The 26255-nt window shown below is 41.2% G+C and overlaps 2 pseudogenes; one reads left to right on the forward strand and one right to left on the reverse strand.

The window, feature by feature from the left end:
• The first annotated feature begins 262 nt into the window (after positions 1-262).
• LOC143433904 (TD and POZ domain-containing protein 1-like) lies at positions 263-1067 on the forward strand (annotated as a pseudogene).
• A 7584-nt stretch (positions 1068-8651) lies between these two features.
• LOC117702342 (TD and POZ domain-containing protein 2-like) lies at positions 8652-16152 on the reverse strand (annotated as a pseudogene).
• Between the last annotated feature and the right edge of the window lie 10103 nt (positions 16153-26255).

The following is a 26255-nucleotide window of genomic DNA, read 5'->3' on the forward strand; positions in this document are numbered from 1 at the left end:
ACACACACAAACAGAGAGAGAGAGAGAGAGAGAGAGAGAGAGTGATTTAGAGTGACTATGGGTCTGCATCGTTTCCTGTATAACAAATATTGAAGCCTAGAGCAAAAATTGCATAGAAAAACAGCACCATAGAATGGCCTGTTTAGGAGAAACTGAAACTAAAATCTAAGGAGTATCTATAATTGTATCCTACAGGGTGAAGAGTAAGTAACTTCTACTTCTTCTCAGATAAAATTTAACCTCAAAAATAACTCCAGCAGAAATGTCAGGGGATCTGGAAGACACAACCTGGGGCTATGTCCATATCACTGTTCAGAAATTCTGCTACGAGTGGACCATTATTAACTTTTCATTGTGCATGGAGGGAATTTAGAAAAGGATTACAAGTCCAGTGTTCTCAATAGAGTACAAAGACAAAGTAGCATGGTGTTTGAGAGTACTTCCCAACAGGGGTGACAAAGAAAGGAAAGATTACCTGTCAGTTTACCTGGTGTTGCTCAGCTGTCCAGAGATCCCAGTTTGGGCAAAGTTCCAGTTGTGGATAATAAATGCCCAAGGAGAGAAATATCAGAGTATGAAGAGACCCACTGTGGTAAGCTTTCTGAAAAACCAACACTGGGGATTTAAAAAGTTAATCCTTTGAGATTTTCTCCTCTCTCATCCGAATTGGCTTCTCCCTGAAGAACAGCTCATCCTCTGCTGCAAGGTGGACATAGTAGAAGCCTTCTTCAGCAATCCTGGATAGAACATGAAACCTGCAATCCAGGATCCAAGGCATGTGGTGACAGATGACCTAGGGGACCTGTGGGAGAATTCCCTGTTTACAGACTGCTGCCTGTTGGTAGGTAGACATGAATTTAGGGCTCACAAGGCCATCCTAGCAGCTTGCTCTCCAGTTTTCAGAGCCATGTTTGAACATGAAATGAAAGAGAGCACTAATGAACCACAATGAGATCTATGACCTGGATCCCTAAGTGTTCAAGGAGATGATGGGCTTCATCTACCCCAGGAGGGCACCACACTTCCACAGCCACTTTCTAAGTTTTTATAAACACTTATTGATTTAGTGTCTATGTGTGTATCTGTCTGTGTGTGTGTGTGTATGTATGTGTGTGTGTGTATGTATGCACATGTTTATGTCACAGCTCACATGTGGAGATTAGAGGACAATCTGTAAGAGTGGTTCTCTTCTTCCACCATGTGGACCCTGGGTATTGATCTCAGGTCTTTAGGAATGACAACAGGAACTCTTACCCACTAAGCCATCTTATCATTCCCCTCATTCCATTACTGTTGAAGTGGTCTGGAATGGAAGACCCAGTTACAACTCCTCCTTTTCCTTGCCCATTCCTCAGTCTTGAGGGATTTGGAACCCAATGTCATTGACTTGACTGTCTACTGATGGACTGGTACCATCCAGGTTCCTGAAGCATGTATATCAAGAGAAACAAGACGCTTATGTCTATAATCCCAGTACTTGGAGAGCTAAGGAAGAAGGACCAACAGTTGAAGAACACCCTTTGGCTATATAATGAGTTGAAAGTGAACTTAGACCAAGTGAGACCCTATCTTGGGTAGGGCTTTCTTTTTCTCCTCTCAGTAACCGCTTTCCAGTGCCTAGGTACTACAGATACAGAACAAAGCCAAAAGACATTTTTTTTAAAAACCCACATGGTTTTCTAAAGGAACTAGGAAGCTTACAAATTTAGATTGAATTATAACTATGATAATTACCTAAAAGGAAATTTCGGCTACTTTAAGTTGGCTACTACAACTTAATGAAGGTCTAACTCAGATCAAATAATCATGCACATGAAGCAATTATAGCATTTGTTACATTGCATGTGTTTACCTTTGACAGGGAAGCCCTTTCTGAGAAAGCAGAAGCTACACTGACACCAAAGGGCAGGAGAGGAGTTAGCTATGGGAGAAGCTGGGGCAAGCAGCTTCATGGCAAGCAGAGGACAGACAACCTAGAAGACACCAAGACAGAAAGGACTATGATATATTCAAAGAGTTGAAATCTGGAAGGCCAAGGCACACACCAGTAAATGAGTTCATCTGCCAGACTACTCCAGAAATGAAATAAGAATATGCAATAACCCTAAATATTGAATCAAAATACCAATGATGCAAATTAATTGTAGTAGCTTGAAAATGGGCACGTACTTCCTCATTCCAAGCACCTCTTCAATCATTCAAAGGGAAGATTTGCCTTTCCATGATCCAGAGACTCATTTAGGTGCCTTGCCCAGTGCATAACAATTTAAGGGGGCATCCCTCCTGAAGGATGTCTGGTGAGAACAAGTCCAAGGGAAGTGCAGAAACAAGCAGCAAAGGGGCAGTATCAGTAACTCAGTTTAGCCTCTAACCTGAAAGAATACCTTGGTTGCCACACAGAAAGACAAGATACATGAAACAGTGTCAAAGTACTTTTATTAACAAATAAAATTATATAGTCAACACAACATGATGTCTAAAACATGTTCACAGTGGAATGGCTAAAACAAGCTGACTAACATATTACCTCAGATACCTATGGCTTTTTGTAGTGATGACACTCTATCACTGCCTGTCGAGCATAAAATACCCTTGCATTAATTATAGTTGCCATGATGCTTTATAATAGCCCTATTAAGCTTTCTTAACTGAAATTTTGTTTTCTTTAACCACCATCTCCCCAGTCCCCAGCCCTCCCCCACTGAATCTGACAACCATCTTACTGTCTGCTTCTATAAGTTCTATTGATTTAGATTATGCTTATAAGTGAGGTCACATGACATTGGTTTATCGGTGCCTATTTCATTTAACATGTCTACATTGTCACAATAAGAGTTTTCTTTTCGTAATTCTTTATTACATTTGTTTACTTATTTACTTGCTAGTGTGTGTGCATGCACATTACTGCATACATGTAGCAGAATATGTGTGAAGGTCAGACAACAAATTGAAGGAGTTCCCTCTCTTATTTTACCATGTAGATCATGGGACTTCAACTCAGATCATCAGGCTTGGTAGCAAGTGCCTTTATCTACTTAGCCTTTGGTCCAGATATACGTAGACATTTTTTTTTTACTATAGAGCCTGAAAAGTGTAGGTTGGGAGGACTTGTGCTACAAGTATTAGTACAAAACTAATGATGATACAAGGATGATAAACACACACCACACACCACACACCACACACCACACACACACAGTCTCATGTATCTCAGGATGGCCTCAAATTCAACAGTGGCTGAGAATGACATTGGACTCCTGACCATCCTGTCTGACGTTGAGAATTGTAGACTTGCCATACATCAACAGCTTTCATCTTCTTCTATCTGCTTCTCAAATCACAGCCCTGTCTCCATTTTGCTCCTCTAACTTGTTCATTCTCTGTGTTATTTCTACTTCCCAGATTACCTCAAATTCCAGAAACAATGACCCCTGAAGTCTTGCACCCTATTATAGGAACTGGAACTAACCCACAAGAGCTAATAATTTCCCAGTTGCAATAGGGACCTTGAAAGATAAAGCCTCAGACAAGGATCTACCAGACCAGAGCCTAAGACTACTACACGTTTCTAGGCTAACTTGCATACTGTCCCCAACCACAATTTGGGGTACTGTACAATCTTGCAGCTGTTCCTAGCCCCTTGAAGGCAGTTCTCGGGGTGTCACTAGACCACTGTCTTTCTGACCTTAGGAACTCAAAAATAAACTCCATAATCCCTTTCCTGTTGTATTCTCACTGTTGTTTAGAATTGTGGTAAGTAACCAACTCTAGTCCTTCATGTCAGGCACCTCTAGCTCTATCCTCCAACAAAAGAGAAAACTTTCAGATAAAAATGAATATCTTAGGTAAAAGAAACTTGATCGGATAGACAGAAGATTGAATGTTCCAGATTAGTGAACTTGAAGGCATATAAACTTGAAGTCATACTCTGTAAAACAGAGTAGAGAGCAATTATTATTGCTATTTGACTCTATCTATATGGGTGTTTTGTCTGTGTACCACATGTATGCCTGGTGCCCATAGAAACCAAAAGAAGACATCCAATCCCCTGGAACTGCAAACAGCTGTGAGCTGCCATCGGGCGCTCAGAATCTAACCAGTGCTTTTAAACTTATGAACCATCTCTCCAACTCTATGCAGATTTTTGTTCGTTTCTTTGTTTTTTTTTCTTTTTTGATACAGGGTATCACTGTATAGTCTTGGCTGGCTTGAACTCACTGTGTAGACCGCGCTGGCCTAGAGATCCACCCACCTCTGCCTTCTGAGTGCTGGAATTAAATGCTTATGCCACCACTATCCAAATGTTAGACTACCCCCAACCAGATAAAATTTTGTTTACATAAAGACTGCAGCCTTCCCTTATGTGGCCAACCCCTTCCATTTGTTTTTCATTTCCTTTGTAATTATTATGTTAAAACTAGCCAATCACGACAGACTCTGGGCAATTGGGGTGGGGGGAGCTTAGGGCAGTCATTATCTATCCCTGTATGCTTGCTAACTCTAGTTGGGTCTTGGTGCACCTTTCAACAAAAATAATTGCTTTGCTTCTGTGTTCCTTTGTGGAACATGGAGATTATTCTGTTTATCTAGCAATCCCTAGCACAGAAAGAAAAAGCAGTGAAACTAGCAGGCCCCCATTAGACAGTTAGGGCTAACTCTATTGAGCCAACCCAAGAGCAATTTCTTTGGTAGAGACGGTTCTTGCTAGAGTAAAAGTTGATGTACAATTTCAGTACACAAACACATATCCATGCGAATACACACACACCACACACACACGCACACACACATACACACACACCACACACACATACACACACACCACACACACATACACACACACACACACACAGACACACACACACAGAAAGAGAGGGGACAACTGAAGAGTGTCACCTTAAATAGAAAAGACTGCCAGTTTTAAATGTGCAAGTGTCCTACACCCAGAAGATCAAATTTCAACACCATCAACCAGCACCCAGTGGCTATCCTCACTTCCTCTGTAATGCTGTCTGGCCCAGATGAGTCTTTTATTATCTGGAGCGTTAACTGTCTGGAAATAAGGGACTAAATGTATTGGCTGTCTATTGTTTAGGCTAGCATCTAAGATTCCAGCATTGCAATGATTAAAGATTTAGATTTTAGTTTCTACAATTGTGTGTGTTGGGTAGCAGTTCTGCTTCTTGTTTTTGGTTTCCTCTCTGGATTTTTGAAGAGTGTAATTGCTGTATGTTGTCTTAGTTACAGTTTTATGGCTTGGAAGACACATGACCAAAGCAACACTTATACAAACATTTAGCTGGAGCTGCTTTGCCATTTTGGAGGATTAGTCCATTATCACCATGGTGGGAAGCATGTCATCATGCAAGCAAGCTTGGTGCTGGAAGGCACTCTAGCCTAAAGCCAGGTGGCCCAAGCTGCCCATGGCTGCTGCTTTATGGGACTAGAACATGCTGCCTTTGTTCTATTACACTTTCACTGCCTAGGCTTGGTGGCTTAGAAATTGTTCTGTAAACTGACATTGAACTCCGAGATCTGTGTGTGTCTGTTTCCTGAATGCTGGGATTAAAGGCCTGTACTACTAGTCCTGGACATGAACCTCTCTTTACATTTTTACAAGAGGTTTACAAATTCTGTATTGTAGTTTATTCCAGATATTGTCAAGTTGACAATTGAGAACAGCCATCACTGCTGTTAGGCAGGAACTTTCCTTTGGACCTAATAACTTTGGCCACTTGTGGTTCAATGTTTCTGGGGATTGGGAACTGACATTAAGGAATGGGGATGTTAGAAGTCTGAAGGGGTTCACAGGAGGGAGGACATTATACCAGAATCTGCTTACTTTGTCTGCTTGGGACTGGGGGAGAGTGAACATAGTTTACCCCAAATGTTTGCTATAGAGTTGGGGATTAGGCTGGTAGGTGTGGTACTACAAGAACTGAAGGAGAGGGGAAGATGTACAGGTGGCTTCCATGCTTCCCTGTCAGGATTGGTCAGGGAGTTTTCAGTGAGTGCATGCAGGAGTTAGGGACTAGAATATAGCAAGGAGTTAGGGGGAGGGAGCTTAAAAAGGAATGGTCTGTGGGACTCAGAATTGTTTCCCAGCCCTTTTCTTTTGTGGTGTTCTTAGTGAATTCTTGCAGGCTGAAATGGAATGGATTGGGGGTAGGAAGATTGGGGGAGAAGTTCTCTGTGATCCACTGGGGTTGGTGCTGCAGTACTGAAAATGAGAATGGGGAAATAGTAAGTGGGGGAGGGAAGAGAGAGAGGTGTGGATCTGCCTTTAGGCTTCTGTTACCATACAAAGAGTAGCACTTGTTTCCATGGGTGTGCAAGCCTGGCTTTTGGGCCGAGACAGAGCAAAGTTTCGGGGGAACGGGGTTAGAAGGGGAAAATCTGTGAGATCTACAGAACATGTGATGAATGGGCAGTGAAGGCTCCCACAGGTGGTGTGCTACAAAGGTGGGGTTTTGATTGTGTGATTGGGTCTGCAAGAACTGAAGGAAGACAAGATCTGTAAACAGTCTACCTGTTCTGGCAGGCATGGTGTGGAGTTATGGTTCTCATCCTGTTGGTTCCTATCCTCTTTGGCAGCCTAATGACCCTTTCATAGGCATTGAATACAAGATATCTTCTATATCAGGTATTTACAGTAGGACTCCTAACAGTAGCAACATTACAGTTATGAAGTAGCCACAAAGTAATTTAATGATTTGCTGACCACAACATAAAGAACTGTATTAAGGGGGCACAGCATTAGGAAGTTATAGAACCACTGTCCTAGGGAGTATGAATCAATAAAGAATCAATCCCTACTAATATCAAAATACCTTAAAGATTTTTCATGCCTTGACCCACAAACACTTCTCTCCCAGAAGGTGTAGACTCCCTTCACTTTGCCATATTCTTCTCAGCTGTCATAAGAGCATGATGGAGGAGTTCTCATTTGCCAACATTAAACTCCAATAAAGAAACCAAGGATTTCTGATACTAGAAGGATAGTGAGGGGTCTGCACAAACACCCACAGCTGAGCTTAGCTGATTGGACTACACAAGACTATTCTGAACATAAACATCTCTGGAAACCACAGACTTATTTCAAAAGTTTTATTCATATTGTATTTTATTCGGATCAGGTTTTGTCTACAGAGCTGTTTGTGCCCATGTAGACCAGAGCAGGGCCTCAGATCCTCTGGATAACTAGTTACAGGTGGTTAAAAACTCTCCTGTGTGTGCTGGAAATTGAACCAGAGTCTTTGTACACGGAACTTTTCTAAACATAAACATCTCTGGAATCCATAGACTGATTCTAAAAGTTCTATTCATATGCTATTTTACTAGGCTAATATAGGACCCTAAAAGGCAGCCTGCTTTCTGGTTGAGCTAGGTTTGAAACCCCAGTGACCCAGCAGGTGACCCCGCACAGTTCCCTGCAAGGGATGGTAGGCATTTGTCACATCCCCATACTCCAGTCTCCTGACATGGTGCCACAGCTCTTGATAGACTTGTATCCTTTGGTCACGTAGGGCAACACCCCTACTAGCCCCTCCACATGTAGAGGGCATGCCTACAAGCCAAGGAGCCTCAAGGCAGATCCTCATATTAATGAAGTACCTAAAGTCTAGAGGGACATAGTCAATTAAGCATTCCTTCCCAGACCCTTTCTACAAAAGGTATTTAACCTTAGGCTTGCCCTGAGAAAACTGGGGTATGGTTTATCATTTACTTTCCACCATGACAATAAACAACTTAAAATCATGGACCATTTCTCTTTCATTGAGGATCCACTGTGAGGAGCATTGGAGCAGGCCTTCATCTATAGAGCTTCCTTCCAATCTCCCACAGAAGACGTCTCCGCATTCCCAGCCACAGCAACCACCAACCCAAGCAAGCCAAGCAAGCTGCCGAAACCAAGCCAAGAACTTGTCATCCCCATGGCAAACAGCCGGAGCATCTCTCCTTTTCTCTTCCCTTTGTCCATGTGCCAATCCAGACCTTGGCCTCCACTTTGTTCTCAGAACTTCCACAGCTCCCATAGCCCAACATGGGTGCCTAAAAGACCGAGAGCCAGACAAACTAGCTCTGGCTCCCCTCCTATTTCAAACTGCACTTCTCGCCCCCAGAGTGGGGTCCTGAGGCTTTCCATAGCCCCATGCCTGCAGGGTGCCAGCTTGGAGAGAGTATAGTCAAACTTTCCAAGCCTCTGTCTCACCAAGTGGCCTTAGCCTCTTGGCAGGGCAGACTCAGGACATGCTTTAATCCAACAACTGGTCTGAGACACATATTACAACCCAATAGTTAAGCTTTTGTGAACAGATACTTTTTTGTGGTCATGGAGAGCAGAGAAAGGACTCAGAGCCTCTGAATCACCAGTTACAGGTAAGTTCCTATGAACTGAGTCTTAAAAACCCAAACAAGACCATCAGCAGGGTAGATGTCAAGTAGAGTGTCCTAGACTCCTGTGCTGCCCTTTCCACATCTGCCATTTTAATATATTACAGCTGTTTTCAATCTGAACCACCATACTGCCTTTTCCCAGATTCAGTGTAAATGCTGCAGCAATAGTATATTCTAACCAGAAGTCTTTGGTTATAACACCAAATGTTGCTGTTGGAAGAAAAGTGTTGGTCATATCTGTCTAGCCCCTAAAATCATTTTAGGCATTTGAGTGAGGGCTTCAAGAAAATACTGTGCAGAAGCCAGGGAGTGGAATGCTTCAGCCACCAAGAGGGGGTTGTGACTCCACCATTGACTTCCACCCTGAAGTCTCAGAGATCTCAGAAGCATGAACTGAAATGAAATCCAGAGCCTGCGACTTCAGCTCCTCTCTGCTGTGGAGGTCAGCCAGGATGAGAGTGTGTGCAGCATTCTCCACTGAGAGGTTCCTGCAGAGGACATCCTCACACATGACCATCAAGCCCTCTACGCCATACTTGTCAGCAGCTGCCAGCACACCAGTGGCCATGGAGTGGCTATGCAGGTATGGTGCCTTCCCAGTGTAGATAAAGTCCATCATCTCCTTGAAGACTTGGGATCCAGGTCATGGATCTCAACTTGATTTGTTAGGCTTTCCTTCATTTCATGTTCAAACATGGCTCTGAAAACTAGAGAGCGAGCTGCTAGGATGGCCTTGTGAGCCCTGAATTCATGGCCAGCCACCAACAGGCAACAGTCTGTGAAGAGAGATTTTTCCCACAACTCCCTTAGGTCATCTGCCAGTGTGTGCCAAGGATCCATGATTGCAGGTGTCATGTTCTTTCCAGGCATGCAAAAGAAGTCTCTTACTATGCCCTACTTGCAGCAGAGGGTGAGCTGGTCTTCAGAGAGAAGCCAATGCTGATGGGAGAGGAGGAGACGTTGGAGAATGAACTTTTTGAATCCCCATTGTTGGTTTTGCAGAAAGCTAGTGATTTTTGTGCTCTTTGTTCTTTGATATTTCTCTCCTTGGGAATTTAAGATCCAGAACTCAAACTTTGCCCAAACTGGTCTCTCTTGACAGCTGAGCAACACCAAGTAAACTGACAGGTAGTCTTTGCTTTCTTCATCGACCCCGTTTGCAAGAACTCTTAAACACCATGTCAATTCGTCATTGGCCTTTAGTGAGAACACTGGGCTTGAAAACTTTCTCTGAATTCCACGAATGCAAAATGAAAAGTTGCTAATGGTCCACACATAACAGAATTTCTGAATGCTGATCTGTGTGGAGCCCCAGCTCTTGGCTTCCAGGTCCTGTCATTTCTGTTGGAGGTTGTTTGGTGGTTAAAGTTGATCTAAAGTTGATCTAAAAAGAAGAACTAGAAATTATTTATTCATTCTGGTGGATTCAGTTATAGATACATTTTAGATTTTAGTTTCAATTTGTCCTAAGTGCTCTCTCCCTCTCCCTCTCTCTCGCTCTCCCTCTCCTCCCTTATCATCCCTATTCAACTCCCTTCCCATGCTCTAAGTAAACTATTCTATACCAAACCTGTCATATGTTTGGTACCTCAGGGGGATGGGATGCCTCAGCATGGGCCTACCAGATAACCAATCCCACCATCACCATAGCTGGTGCTATCAAACAGATCCTCGATTTTTTTTTTTTATAAAGCACATTGGTGTTGTGACTCATATTTAACAACTTGCAGGTTCCCAGGTTAACATCTCCCATTGCCACATGAAATTTCCATTCAACAGATTGCAGGATAGAACTACTACCCATTCAAAACATATCAAGTTGGTAAGCTCTCTCTCAGACAGTGGTCAGTGTAAACATTCCCTGGTCCAAGGTAGGGTTGTTGAGCTAGCAGCCACCCTGTGGTGTTCTTGTGGATGTTGACATTCACAGTCTTTATGACTGGCCTCTTTGCTGTATCCTTATCTTAGGACATGTTCCCTTTAGTGAGATTTTCTCTCTCCTCTGTGTCATTTCCTTTTATTACAGCTGTGAAACCTCAGGCCTGGGTAAACCATTCTCCTCACTGCCCACTCAGGTACTGGCCTGAGCTCAGACCTCAATTCAATGCTTGATGTATTGGTGATCTGACCCTTCTGTTGTTTAGTTATTAACTTATCCTCAGGATGCTGATAGGGGTAATTAATAACTGCACTCTCACCCAGAAAGCATATGTCTTCCCAGCCAATCCCAGGTTCTATACTGGGATGTCGCTCATTCTTAAAGGCTTAAAACTTCACAAGCTAAATTTGGCCCCAATATCCACTAAGCAAAAACTCTGCACGGGTGTCAAAAGGTACTTAAAAAAAATAAACTTTTACAACTCTCCCTTCTGCCTTCTGGAAAAATTGAAAGATTACTATGTAGGGCCCCGTCCTACCACCCCATCTCTTGCTGCTTTCTTTCTTTGATCTCCCTCCTGCATAAGTGACAAGACTGCTTAGATTGTGGTATGATAACTATTGAGAAACAGTGTTCCCCCATGATTCTGCCATTGCCTCTGCAGCTGCCTCTAGCCTCCTCTCTCCACTTTCACCCTTGCTTTCTTGCTCCCTGCCCAACCCAACCTCATGTGGGCAAAATTCTTGCTATGCTAGAGCAGAGTTGTAGGCACTGCCTCTTACTCCCCGCACCTCCCCAAGGTGCTTGCTCCCTTGCCCTGCTTCATTTCTGCCCTGCTCACACCAGATTGAGCTGCTGCCTATGCTTCTGTGCTCCTGGGGCCTGTTCACCACCACCACTGTAAACTCTCTGGTTTCTTTTCATTCTGTTCTGCATCAGCTCTAAACCAGGTATGGAAGCTCAGTTGCTCCATGCACAGATCAAACCCACTGCTCTGTTCACAGAGATACAGGCCAACTATGGTGAAATCAGAGACCTCTTGCCCACCAGAAAAAAAAAAAAAAACATGTCCATTTATCTCTATATGTTTGTCCTTTTATATGTTTTTATCTAGTGATATACAGCCATTTCTGCCATTTCAATATGTGACAAATATGTGACATTTCTTTAGTCAGAGCTGTAGCTTTATCACCATCTTGATTAGGGGCAGTCTTATGAGTGTATACCATCTTTTTTGTGGGCAGATAAGGTTTTCCTATGCCTTTGCTTCAGTGCCATCTTAGCTAAGGGAGGTCACATGACTGGCTGTAGCTTCACTGCCATCTTAGTTAATGATAGTCCCATGACCACCCACCATCTTTGTTATGGGCAATTTCTACCTCACTGCCTTATCACCTTAGAACATGCTGACTTAGGGTCTCTGATTTCTATCCTGCCTTGGTAAGTAGTAATTTTAATAGTAATTTAAAGATTTACAACAGTAAAAAGGTTAAAGATCACTGATTTAAGTTAGAGATTGCCTAACTCAGATATGCTTAATATATACTAGCTGTCAGTCTTCTCAGAAATCTGCTAAATGTAACAGTACATGTTTAAGGTTATTAGGACAGACTGAGACTCCCAAGGCATAAGAGTTACAACCCCCCACATTCCCACCAAGGTCTCCAAGAAAATGTAGGCACAGTGACAAGACTGCCAAGATTGTGTTATAAAAACCACTGAGAAACAATGCTTCATTTCCTTGCAGCTGCCAGACATCAGCTTATGCTGTTGTGAAATTGAGGACACCCAGAGTATTAAATGTCTCCTACTGCCTAGGTCAAGGTGAGTCAATTCTCCCATGTTCCTATTCTACAGGGAAAAAAAAGCTTCTTCTCTTCTGGGCATAATTGACACACTGACTCTGCCCAGAGTTGTGATGGAGAACACAGGGACCTAGAAAACTTACTAGGTAGTGGACTATTGACCAACCTCTGTCATTTTAATTAATGATGTCTAGATTTTAATTTATTTTTCTCAAATTTCTGTACATTGACAGCTAAGCAAACTACAGCTAGAAAACAGACCTCTAGCTCTTTCCCCCAAGGTAATTAACCACCTTAATATCTCATTAGTCAATTTGTTAACTAGTTTAGAGTGCCAGATCTTTTACCAAAGACAGATTTGCCTTACTCTCAGGCTTCATGATATAAGATACAGAAGTTCAGATGTAACCTTCACAGATACAACCTTCTGTTACTTCCTGTTCTAAACTCACTTCCCAGTGAATAAATGCTACATATTTCCACCCCTTGTTATGACACTGACCTAACATTAATAATAGAGTTCTTATAAATTAGCCTAACCCTATTAAAACATTCCATTCCATGATCCAATTTTTATAATCACAAGTTTAAATTTTAAGTTTCCTTTGATTGTCCTTAACCCACAGACTAAAAGTGCTTCTTGTGCTAAATCTATACTATCAGCTGTCATAGTTACAAATATAAGTTTCTTTTGTTTGTCTTTTAATTATAGTCTTTAAGGTGTTATTCAGGCTAATCTATATGATCAATTATCATATTCACAAGGTCATCAAATTTTTTAGTTTCTGTTAATTATCTTCAAATATATTCTTCAAAATGTTTCTGATTATACTACATCTATTTATATACATTCAGTCTTCTAGAGAGAAGAAAAAGCCCTTCTTGCTCCTTCTGCTCCATGAAACGTTTTTGTCTTCCCTAAGCTCATCTTAAAGATTGTTCATGCTGTTAACAAATTTCTCTCTTTTGCAAACTTATACTCTCCAATAACACAGTCAGATCTACCTCCCATGGACCAAAGAGACTGAATTTGGGTGAGTACATCTGCCCATCAATAGCCTAAGTTCCCACTTGAGGCCTCTTCTAGAGGGTAGAATTCCTCTTCTGTTCCCTGGGATTGGGACTCATCTCACTTCAAACACCAAGACCTATAGGTTTCAAATGTACACCTACAAAAAGTTCTTTTTCTCCCAAAATGTTCTTAACATTATTCATATATATATATATATATATGTGTGTGTGTGTATACACATGTATATTATATATGTAATATATATTTTATGTAGTCTATATCTATAAAGTATATATTGTATATATGATGTATATATCATATGTATATATAATGTATTTATAGTATACATGTATTATTTTCTACAACTACTACTGCTACTGTTACTACTATTACTACTACATTACTACTACTACTACTACACATACACACACACACACATACACATACACACACAAACATAATGTTTCATCATCTTGTCAGGTCCAGGAGTTTACTGAAAATCAACATGCAAGACAGCTCCAAAGATGCAACCCATATGCTCCAATCTACTCTCATCGACACAGATGCTTCAACTGAACCTGTTCCTTTTATCTAGAGATGGTCCCACAGCCCCTGGATAGCAAGGAAACAGCCAACTCTCTATGATTGGACCAATGTCACAATCCACATTTTCTTGGTTTTCCCAAGACATGTCATTTCAAAATCAGCAAGAAGTAACTAAAGATCATGACAAATCTATTGTTGCTCCACAATTGTCTCTTTCTAGATTTTTCCTTTTCTTTTAAATTAATCAAAAATGAAGAAATGTTATCATTTTTTAGGCTCCACACAAAAGTTACCTGGCAATAGCAAGGTACACCTGACTCACTATGAAAGTGGCTTTTTGCCCCTCTTCACTCTCTTATTCTCTTAATTTCCTACACTTCCTGACCACTTTCTAGCTATGTTCTCTTCCCCCTTGCCCCTGTTTCTCCATGTGTTTCTGGACTGCCTCTTCTCTTCTTTTTCTTTCTATCCGCTCCTCTTCCTCTCTCTTTCTCTTTCTTTTTCTCTTCATCTGCCTCTACTACTTTCTCATTCATACTCAACTCCCCTTCCTATGCTTTAAATAAACTTTGTACTATACCAAAATATCTATATCTATGTCTATCTCTATCTCGAGGTCTATCTCTATCTCTATCTCTATCTCTATCTCTATCTCTATCTCTATCTCTATGATACCAAACTATATATCAAACTCTATTCTATACTGTGGCTGGTACCACAGGGGTTAGGGATGCCTCAGCCTGAACTCTCCTGAGCACCCCTCTAATTCTTACTATACCTGGTTCTAACAAACCTACTCTGGCTCTTATTTCATGAAACACAACAGTTACGATTTCAAACTTTGGATGAGCTTAGAAAATACATTAACATTTCAAGTATACTGTAGTACACTAAGGCTTCAGCTATGCACTCAATCCCCCAAAACCCAGAGGAGACTGGACTCCCAGGAGCTCTAACACATAGGAACATAAGATAATAGGATCATAGGATCTCACAACCTTGGGCACACCAGGATTTTAGGAGCCCAGAAGCAGCCTGATTCCCAGGAACTATCACAACCAGGGTCTCAGGATCACAGGATCACAGAGACAGCTGGACTCTGAGGAGTTCTGACTCAACCAAAATAATAGTACAGCCAGGCTCCAGTCAGAGATAGTGAGTGAAGGTAGCACTAGAAATAACCATATGGTGAAAGGCAAGCACAAGAACATAAGCAACAGAAATCAAGGTTATTTGGCATCATCAGAAACTAGTTCTGCCACCATAGCAAGACCTGAATACCCAATGACACCAGAAAAGCAAGATTCAGGTTTAAAATCACTTCTCATGATAGTGATAGAAGACTTTAAGAAGGATATAAATAACTTCTTCAAAGAAATTATTAACTTCTTCAAAGAAATACATGTAAACAGGTAGAAGCCCTTTAAAAAGAAATACAAAAATCCCTTAAAGAGTTACAAAAAAACCACAACCAAACAGGTGAAGAAATTGAACAAAACTATTCAGAACATAAAAATGGAAGTAGAAACAATGAAGAAATCACAAAGGGAGACTACCCAGGAGATAGAAAATCTAGGAAAGAGATCAGAAGTCATGGTGATGCGAGCATCACCAACAGAATACAAGAGATAGAAGAAGAGTGTTGACAACCACACTGCCCCACGTTTTGGGGCTAAGTGCTCTGGTCAAGAAAGAGAGTGTGGAATGGAGGGGGAAGAGACACGAGGAATGGAGACAAGACAGGGTGTGATTCCAAGTCTCATTTCTCTGTTTATTGTCTCTCTTATTGTCTCCTCTCTCTTAGTGTCTCCTCTTATTGTCTCTCTCCTTGCAAGAAAATCCTGGGTATTTATAAACACAAGCAGAGGAACACAGCTGAAGACACTTTACCATGTGCACCATGCAGCTGGGGTCACTAAACAGCAGAACAAGGTATGTGAGATAAGCAAGATATTTATCAGAGTGTGCTCAGCTGTTGTAGGCTGTTGAAAACAAATCTCTTGTCAGGGTATATGGCTGCAAATTTGATAGCTGCTTTCTGCTAAAAGTCAGCTCCCAACAGAAGAGAATCTCAGGTGCAGAAGATACCATAGAAAACATTCCTACAACTGTCAAAGAAAATAGAAAATGCAAAAACTCCTTAGCCCAAAAACATCCAAAAATCCAGAACACAATGAAAGGACCAAACCTAAGGATAATAGGTATAGAAGAAAGCAAAAATTCCCAACTTAAAGGACCAGTAAATATCTTCAACAAAATTATAAAAGAAAACTTCTCTAACCTAAAGAAAGAGATGCCATGAACATACAAGAAGCCTACAGAACTCCAAATGAACTAGATCAGAAAAGAAATACACCCCATGTCACATAATAATCAAAACTCCAAATGCACAAAACAAAGAAAGAATATTAAAAGCAGTAAGGGAAAAGGTCAAGTAACATATAAAGGCAGACCTATCAGAATTACACTAGACTTCTCACCAGAGACTATAAAAGCCAGAAGACCCGGGACATATGTCATACCGACCCTAAGAGAACACAAATGGCAGCCTAGGCTACTATACCCAGCAAAACTCTCAATTACCATACATGGAGAAACCAAGATATTCCGTGACAAAACCAAATTTACACAGTATCTTTCCAAAATCCAGCCCTACAAAAAATAATCGAGGGAAACATGGAGGGAAATTTTACCCTAGAAAAAGCAAGAAAGTAATCTTCCAACAAACCAAAAGAAGATAGCCAGACAAACATAACTCCACCACTAACAACAACAACAAAACCCAAACAAATCAAAAATACAAGGAAGCAACAATCACTTCTCCTTAATATCTCTTACCATCAATGGAATCATTTCCTCAGTAAAAAGACATACACTAATGTACTGGATACATAAACAGGACCCAACATTTTGCTGCATACAAGAAACACACCTCAGTGACAAAGACAGATACTACCTCAGAGTAAAGGGCTGGAAAACAATTTTCCAAGCAAACGGTCCTAAGAAACAAGCTGGAGTAGCCATTCTAATAGTGAATTAAATTGGACTTTCAACCAGAAGTTATCAAGAAATATAAGAATGGACACTTTATACTCATCAAAGGAAAAATCTACCAAGATAAAATCAATTCTGAACATCTATGCACCAAATTCAAGGTCACCTACATTCATAAAAGAAACTTTGCGAAAGCTCAAAGTGCTTCCCATAATTTCAGTTAACTCGGAGTCACTCTGGATTTCTGAAGGGTTTGAAGACCTATAGTCTCATAGCCAAGCCTGGCTATTTATTTTGAGAGAAAAGATCTGAGTGGATGGTTTTCAGCTGACATTCATTTTAAAGCCAAGAAAAAAGCCAGGTTCAAAACTAAGTGATTTAGTTAGGAGAGATAACAGAGTTTCTGGTTAGTCAACAAAATGATGGACTGAGTATTAGAACTATCTTGTACCTCACTGGTACAATTATGAATAAGTATGCTCTAATTGTATTTTGAGAAAAAAGTTTTATTTTAACAGGAAGGGTGATATGTAGGAGGAGCTAAGGGGGAAGGAGTACTGAGAGGAAAAGATGGATTAAGGAGAGAAGATGAAAGAGAGGAGAAGCTAGGTGATGAGAGAGAAAAAGAGAGAGAAAGAGAGGGGGCATGGAGGCAGATGTTCACGTGTCTCCACCAGTCAAAGATAGTTTATATATCTAGGTTGGGTATTGGGTTACACTTCTGATTGAGCATTACCAAACTTATAAAGCCTTTGACTAACATTAAAAAATTGTATAAAAGCAAAAAGGAAAAGGGGGCATGGGATAGGGGTTTTATAGGGAGGGGAAATGGGGAAAGGGGATGGCATCTGAAATGTAAATAAAATATATACAAAAAGGAAAAAAAAGAATTTAATGTGAATGAGGACACACCATACAAAAGCTCATGGGGCAGAATGAAAGCAGTGCTAAGAGGAAAACTCATAGCTCTAAGTGCCTACAAAAAGGAACTGAAGAGAGCACACTAGGAGCTTGACAGGTCACATGAAAGCTCTAGAAAAAAAATAAGCACATGCACCCAAGGAGTAGATGGCAGGAAACACTCAAACTCAGGGATGAAATCAACCAAGTGGAAACAAAAAGAACTATACAAAGTATCAACAAAACCAGGAGCTGGTTCTTTGAGAAAGTCAACAAGATAGATAAACCCTCAGCCAGACTAAGCAGAGGGTACAGAGACAGTATCCAAATTAATAAAATCAGAACTGAAAAGGGAGACATAACAACAGAAACTGACAAAATTAAAAAATCATCAGATCCTACTACAAAAGCCTATACTCAACACAACTGGAAAATCTGGATAAAATGGACAATTTTCTAGACAAATACCAGACACCAAAGTTAAATCAGGATCTGATAAACCATCTAAATAGTTCTATTACCCCCAAAGAAACAGCAGCAGTCATGAAAAGTCTCCAACCCAAGGGAAAAAAAAAGCCCAGCACCAGATGGTTTTAGTGCAGAATTATATCAGACCTTCAAGAAGACTTTATACCAATACCAATTCTCTACAAACTATTCCACAAAATAGAAACAGAAGGAACACTACCCAATTCTTTCTATGAAGCAAATTATGCTCATACCTAAACAACACAAACACCCAACAATGAAGGAGAATTTCAGACCAATCTCCCCTATGAATATCGATGCAAAAATACCCAATAAAATTGTCGCAAACTAAATCTAAGAACACATCAAACCATCACCCACCATGATCATGTAGGCTTTATCCCAGGAAAGCAGGGATGGTTCAATATTCAGAAATCCATCAACATAATCCACTATATAAACAAATTCCTTGGGGGGGAAACACATGATCATCTCACTAGATGCTGAGAAAGCATTTGAAAAATTCAACACCCCTTCATGGTAAAAGTCTTGGAAAGAACAGGTATCCAAGGCACATATGTACACATGGTAAAAGCAATATACAGCAAACCAGTAGCCAACATCAAACTAAATGCAGAGAAACTTGAAGCAATCCCACTAAAATCAGGGACTAGACAAGGCTGCCCACTCTCTCCCTATCTATTAAATATAGTACTCGAATTCCTTGCCAGAGCAATTAGACAAAAGGAGATCAAAGAGATCCAAATAGGAAAGAAAGAAGTAAAAATTTCACTATTTGCAGATATGATACTATACTTAACTGGTCCCAAAACTTCCACTAGAGAACTCCTAACCTTAATAAACAACTTCAGCAAAGTGGCTGGATATAAAAATCAACTCAAACAAATCAGTAGCCTTACTTTACTTAAAGGATAAGCAGGCTGAGAAAGAAATCTGAGAAATGACACCCTTCACAATAGTCATAAATAATATAAAACACCTTGGTGTCAATCTAACCAAGCAAGCAACAGATCTGTATGACAAGAACTTCAAGTTCCTGAAAAAATCAAAGACCTCAGGAGATGGAAAGATCTCCCATGCTCATGGATTGGGAGGATTAATATAGTAAAAATGGCCATCATTCCAAGAGCAATCTACAGATTTACTGCAATCCCCATCATAATTCCAACTCAGTTCTTCACAGAGATAGAAAGAGCAATTCTCAAATTCACTTGGAATAGTAAAAAACCCAGGACAGTGAAAACTACTCTCAACAATAAAAGAACATCTGTGGGAATCACCATCCCTGACATCAAGCTGTACTAAAGAGCAGTAGTGATAAAAAGTACATGGTATTGGTACAGAGATTAGGCAAAAAGATCAATGGAATAGAATTGAAGACCTAAAATGAACTCATGTACCTATACTCACTTGATCTTTAACAAAGGAGCTAAAACCATTCAGTGGAAAAAAGACAGCATTTTCAACAGGTGGTGCTCGTTCAACTGAAGGACAACATATAGAAAAATGCAAATTGATACATTCTTATCTCCTTGTACAAAACTCAAGTCCAAAGGGATCAAAGACTTCCATATAAAACTGGACACACTGAAACTAATAGAAGAAAAAGTGGGGAAAAACCTCGAACACATGGGCACAGAGGAAAAGTTCCTGAACGGGACACCAGTGGCTTATTTTCTAAGATCATGAATTGACAAATGGGACCTCATAAAATTGCAAAGCTTCTGTCAATAGGACAAATTGGCCAACAACAGATTGGGAAAAGATCTTTACCAATCCTACATCAGATAGAGGGCTAATATCCAAAATTTACAAAGCACTCAAGAAATTAGACTCCAGGCAGTCAAAAAACCCTATTAAAAATGGGGTACAGAGTTAAACAAAGAATTCTCTACTGAGGAATATCGGATGGCTGTGAGGCACCTAAAGAAATGTTCAACATCCTTAGTCATCTGGGAAATGCAAATCAAAACAACCCTGAGATTCCACCTCATACCAATCAGAATGGCTAAGATCAAAAATTCAGATGACAGAAAATGCTGGCAAGGATGTGGAGAAGAGGAACACTCCTCCATTGCTGGTTGGATTGTAAGCAGGTACAAACCACTCTGGAAATCAATCTGGCGGTTCCTCAGAAAACTGGACATAGTATTACCTGTTGATCCAGTGATAACACTCCTTGACATATCCACAAAGATGCTAACATATATCAAGGACACATGCTCCTCTATGTTCATAGCAGCCTTACTTATAATAGTCAGAAGCTGGAAAGAACCCAGATGTCCTTCAACAGAAGAATGGACACAGAAAACATGGTACATTTACACAATGGAGTATTACTCAGCTATTAAAACCAATAAATTAATGAAACTCTTAGGCAAATGGAAGGAACTAGAAAATATCATCCCAAGTGAGGTAACTCAGTCACAAAAGGACACACATGGTATGCATTCATTGATAAGTGGATATTAGCCCAAAATTTCATGATATCCAGGACATTACTCACAGACTACATGAAGCCCAAGGGGGGGAAAAAAACCCAACATGTGGATGTTTCAGTTCTTTTTAGAAGGAGTAACAGAATACTCACAGGAGCAAATATGAGACAATGTGTGGGGCCCGAAACTGGAGGACAGACCATCCAGAGACTGCCCACCTGGAAATCCCTCCCAGATGCAATCAGCATATGCATACACTGTTGTGGATGTCCAGAAATGCATGTTGACAGAAGCCTGATATACCTGTCTCCTTAGAGGCACTGCCAGAACCTGACATATACAGAGGCAGAGGCTCACAGCTAGCCATCAAACTCATCACAGGGTCCCCAGTAAGAGGGTTGACTGAAGGAATTGAAGGGTCTTGGGACCCCATGGGGAGACATATTTGGAAATTAGCTTCAGTTCAAGTATATTGTATTAGTCATGGCCCTGTAGAGAACTTACAGAATGAATTTCTGTATATCCATAGATAGAGGATATAAGAGAATGGAATATAGTCTAAGGTCCAGTTAATACAACAATGGCTAAAGCCAGTACTACTTAGTCCACAAGGTTTGATGTCCCAGGTGTTCTTCAGTATATGCTGGAATTCTAAAGAAGCAGGCTCCAATGCCAGTGAAGAAATGGGCTTACTAGTAAGACGAGAGCAAACAGGCAAAGAGAAAGAGCTTCCTTCTTCCATGTGCTTATATAGGCCTAGAGCAGAAGGTGTGGCTCTATTGCAGATGTGTCTTCTACTCTCAAAATCTGGATTAAAGGTGTGTGTTTTTCTGCCTCAAGAGTCAGATTAAATGTGTGTGTTTTTCTACCTAAATGTTGTGTATTTGAACTGGGTCTATCCCCATCTACTTAAGCAAAAAAAAAAAAAAATAAAAAAAAATAAAAGTTATGCCTTCCAGCTTTGGATGTCACTTAATTCCAGACGTAGTCCAGATGGAAATAGGAATAGTCATCCCAGTGTGCTTTGTATACTGTTGTCAATCTTTCATAAATCAAGAGATCCTGTCAATCTCTGCACAGCTATTGTTTACCCTTGTTGCTGGTTCTTACACTAATTCCTGCCATAAACACTATCAGGGAAAGGGTGTTTTCTTTAACTTGCCAGAAGTCAGAAACTTGTCAGACTGTTCACAAAAAGGAGGGCAAGTGGAAGAGCTCCTGTATGATGGGCAGGAAGCAGAGCCCCAACCGTCTGAATGTGGCCTTTCTTCTTTCCTGTGTCTATTTGTCTGTGTTGGGTAGCAGTCCTGTTCCTTGTCTTTGGTTTCTGTTGGGAGCCAATTGCTAGCAGAAAATGACTATCATCTTTGCACCCATCTTGAGCCATATATCCTGACAGGAGACTTGTTTTTCAACATCCTACGACAGCTGGGCACACTCTGATAACATCTTGTTATGCCACATATCTTGTTTTGCTGTTTAGCGACTCAGCTGCAAGGCCCATGTGATATCCATGCCTACAAGACTCACCTGGTATCCAAGCCTACAATGCACTTGGTAAAGCATTTAAATACCCAGGATTTCCTTTCAATAAGAGACTGAAGACTAGGGACTTGAACACACACCCCTGTCTTGTCTCCATTCTTCATGTCTCTTGCCCCTCCATCCCCACTCTCTCTCTTGCTAGACCCTGATCTATGGACCAGAGCAGCAGCTAAGGCTGGAACACAAGTGGCCCCCAAGCCAGGCAGTGTGAGCCTTAACATAGTAGCCCTCAAGCATGAGGCAGAATGGTTTGCAACAGGTTTCCTTTTTGGATTTGTGAAGAATGTGATTGTTTTATGTGACTTAGTTAGAGTTTGATGGCTGTGAAGAGAAATCATGACCAAAGCAACTCTTATACAAACATTTAGCTGGAGTTGGCTTGCCCATTTTGGAGATTCAGTCTATTATCATCATGATAAAAATTATGTCATCATGCAGGCAGGCTGGTGCTGGAAGAGCAACAGCTCTATATTTTGAACAAAATGCCAACTCTTACCTAGAGCAACATGGCCCAAGCTGCCCACTGCTGCTGCTTACTGGGTCTGGAAAATAACCTCTTGGTTCTATTACATCTTTCACTGCTATATTAGCTGGCTTAAAATTGTTTTGTAAAATGACCTTGAAATCATAGTTATGAATGCCCCTTTCTCCTGAATGCTGAGGTAAAGGCATGTAATACTAAGACTGGATCAAAACCTCTCTTTACATTTTTACAAGAGCTTTATAAACTTGGATTGTAGTTCATTCCTGATTTTGTCAAGTTGACAATTGAGAACAGTCCTCACTGCTGTCGGGCAGGCACTTTTCTTTGCATCTAATAGTTCTGGCCACTGGGGGTTCAAGGATTCTGGGTATAGGGAGGTGACACATAGGAATGGGGATAGGTTAGAAGTATGATGGGGTGCACAGGAGGGAGGAGACTGCACCAGAATCTGCTTATTTTGTCTCCTTGGAATTTGGGGAGACAGTGAAAGCAGGTCACGCAAAAGGTTTGCAATAAAATTGAGGATTAGACTGATAGTTGTGGTTCTACGAAGCTGAAGGATTGGGGAAGATCTACAGGTGTAGGAAGAGCTAAGGGGGGAGGAGTAAAGAGAGGAAGAGGGGGAGGAAGGAGAGACAGAGGAGAAGGAAGAGGAGGAGCTAGGAGAGACAGAGAACAAGAGAGGGAGACATGGAGGCTGATGTTTGCTTGTCTGTAGCAGTCAAAGGTAGTTGGTATACCTAGGTTGGGTTTTGGGTTACACCTCTGATTGTATGGGCCACCTTGTTATTGATCATTACCAAATATATAAAGCCTTGGATAATTTAAGCATTAGAGGCTCATCTTCTTACTGGGCCAGCATGGATGGTGGGAAGGTCTGGGCAATGCCCAGCCTTGTAGAGGACAATATGGAAGTTTGGCAGATCCATCTCCCATGCTGGCATCTTGTGGGAGGCAGGGCTGGTGTCTCTGGCTGGCTGTTTCTAGGTGTGGCACACACGGGGCCTCTAGCCACGTGGTTGAGCTGGGCAGAGCCTCCTCAGCCTAGACAGTTGGCTTTTCCAGCAGTCCCTTTTAAATAATTATTACAACATACAGACAATTTCTATTCTCTCCGTCAGGATTTGTCCGTGAGGTATTACTGGGTACATTCTGGAAATCAGTCTGGGGGTTCCTCAGAAAACTGGATATAGCATTACCTAAGGACCCAGCTATACCACTCCTGGTCATATACCCAGAAGGGGCTCCAACATGTAACAAGGACACATGTTCCCCTATGTTCATAGCAGCCTTATTTATAATAGCCAGAAGCTGGAAAGAACCTAGATGCCCTTCAACAGAGGAATAGATACAAAAAAATGTGGTACATTAACACAATGGAGTATTACTCAGCTATGAAAAATAATGAATTCAAGAAATTCTTACGTAAATGGATGGAACTAGAAAATATCATCCTGAGTGAGGTAACCCAATCACAAAAGAACACACATGGTATTTACTCACTGATAAGCAGATATTAGCCCCAAAACTTGAAATACCCAAGATTCAAGTCACAGACCACATGAAGCTCATGAAGAAGGAAGACCAAGTGTGGATGCCTTGGTCCTATTTAGAAGGAGTAACAAAATACTCAAGGGAGCAAATATGGAGACAAAGTGTGGGACAGACACTGAAGGAGGGGCTGTCTGGAGACCATTCCACCTGGGTATTTATTCCATGTGTAGTCATCAAAGGTAGACACTGATGGGGATGTTAGGAAGTGCCTGCTGACAGGAGCCTGATATAGCTGTCTCCTTAGAGATCTGCCAGAGTCTGACATATCCAGAGACAGATGCACACAGCTAACCACTGATCTGATCAAAGGGTTCCCCAATGGAGAAGTCAGAGTGAAGACTGAAGGTGCTGAAATGGTTGGTGGCCCCATGAGGAGAACAACAATACCAACCAACCAGAGCTCCCCAGGGTCTAAACCACCAGCCTGGGAGCACATAGGGAGGGACCTATGACTCCATCTGTATATGTAGGGGAGGATGGCCTTGTTGGGCATAGGTGCGGAGAGGAGATCCTTGGTCCCATGAAGGCTGAATATGGAGTGTGGGGGGAGAATTCGAGGGGGGGAGATGGGAGTGGTGGGTAGGTGGAGGCACATCTCATAGAAGCAGGAGGAGGGGTAATGAGATAGGAGGTTCCTGAGTGGTGGGGGAAATGGGGTAAGGGGCATAAAATCTGAATTGTAAATATAATAGCTAATAAAAAAGAAAATGTATGATAATCTTGTTATAGATGTGACATTTTTATGTGTGCTGAAGCAAAGAGTAATTAAAGTGTTAAGTGTTAAAAAGAACTTGATGAAGAGTCGCTGATGTTAATACTAGAAATAAGTCTGCAGGAGGGATCAAAATCAGAGCCAATTGATTGATTTATCTAGAGGGATCAGCACATTGGAGTCAGACAAACCAGGGAGCTGGGAGTGGCTGAGCTGATTAAATCACTGCAGTATTTCTGTGTCCTTTAATTGTTTGTCTAAGACTTGAAGAACTGGAGACATGAGAGATGTAGGCAGAGTTTCACCTCATTTTACATAAGGACAGTATTAATAGACCCTAATGTTTGATATCTCTTGAATATATGCTGCAGCTCTTAGAAAACAACAAAATCTCTCCCTTGTCAGGAAAGGCAGAAAAGTATGGTAGTTCCAAGTCTGAAGAGGACAGAACTCACCAGTGGAGGATGCAGATTATGAGGCATTGATAAGCTGATCCTGCCAATTAAAGTGATTGAATTGAGAACCATTTAGTAGGATATTCCTTAACTGGCTATGAAAAAGGAAGTCTAAGGAGAATGGCTCCTGGGGATGGAGGCTGGGTATTGGGCTGAGTTGGGTAAGGAATGTTGGGGGAGAAGTGTCTGTGATCCATTAGCATTGGTGCATTACAGGAAACAAAAAGCACAGCAGATCTCCTGCTATAGAGCTGGAAATGAGAATGGGAAATAGTAAGTAGGGGAGCAAAGAGAGAGGTGTGGATATGCCTTTAGCCTTCTGATACCATAGAAAGAGTAGCACTTGTGGTAGGTGTTAGGAAGGTGCAGTCCTGGCTTGAAGGCTGTGACAGAGCACAGAGTGGGGGGAGGGAGGTTAGAAGAGAAAGATCTGTGGGATCCACAGGATATGGGAAGAATATAAGCTATTTACAGCATGATTCCTAACAGTAGCAACATTACAGTTATGAAGTAACCACAAAGTAATTTAATGATTCATTGGCCACAACATGGAGAACTGTATTAAGGGGCACAACATTAGGAAGTTATAGAACCACTGGCCTAGGAAGCATGAATCAATAATGAGTCAATCCCTACTAATATCAAAACACATAAAAGATTTTTGCATGCCTTGACCCACAAACACTTCTCTCCCAGAAAGAGTAGGATCCCCCTCCCCCAACTTTGGCCTACTCTCTCAGTTGTCATAAGAGCATGATGGAGTTCTCATTTCGCCAACATTAAACTCCAAGAAAGAAACCAGGTGTTTCTAATACTGGAAGGACAGTGAGGGGGCTGCACAAACATCCACAGCTGAGCTTGGCTGATTGGACTACACTTGACTACTCTGAACATAAACATCTCTGGAAAGCACAGACTGATTTCAAAACTCTTAATCATATTATATTTTATTTGGATATGGCTTTATCTACAGAGTGGTTTTGTGGCCATAGGGACCAGAAGAGGGTCTCAGATCCTCTGAATCACCACTTACAGGTGGTTGAAA

Source organism: Arvicanthis niloticus, unplaced genomic scaffold (assembly GCF_011762505.2).
Source record: "Arvicanthis niloticus isolate mArvNil1 unplaced genomic scaffold, mArvNil1.pat.X pat_scaffold_70_arrow_ctg1, whole genome shotgun sequence".
NCBI classification, from domain to species: domain Eukaryota; kingdom Metazoa; phylum Chordata; class Mammalia; order Rodentia; family Muridae; genus Arvicanthis; species Arvicanthis niloticus.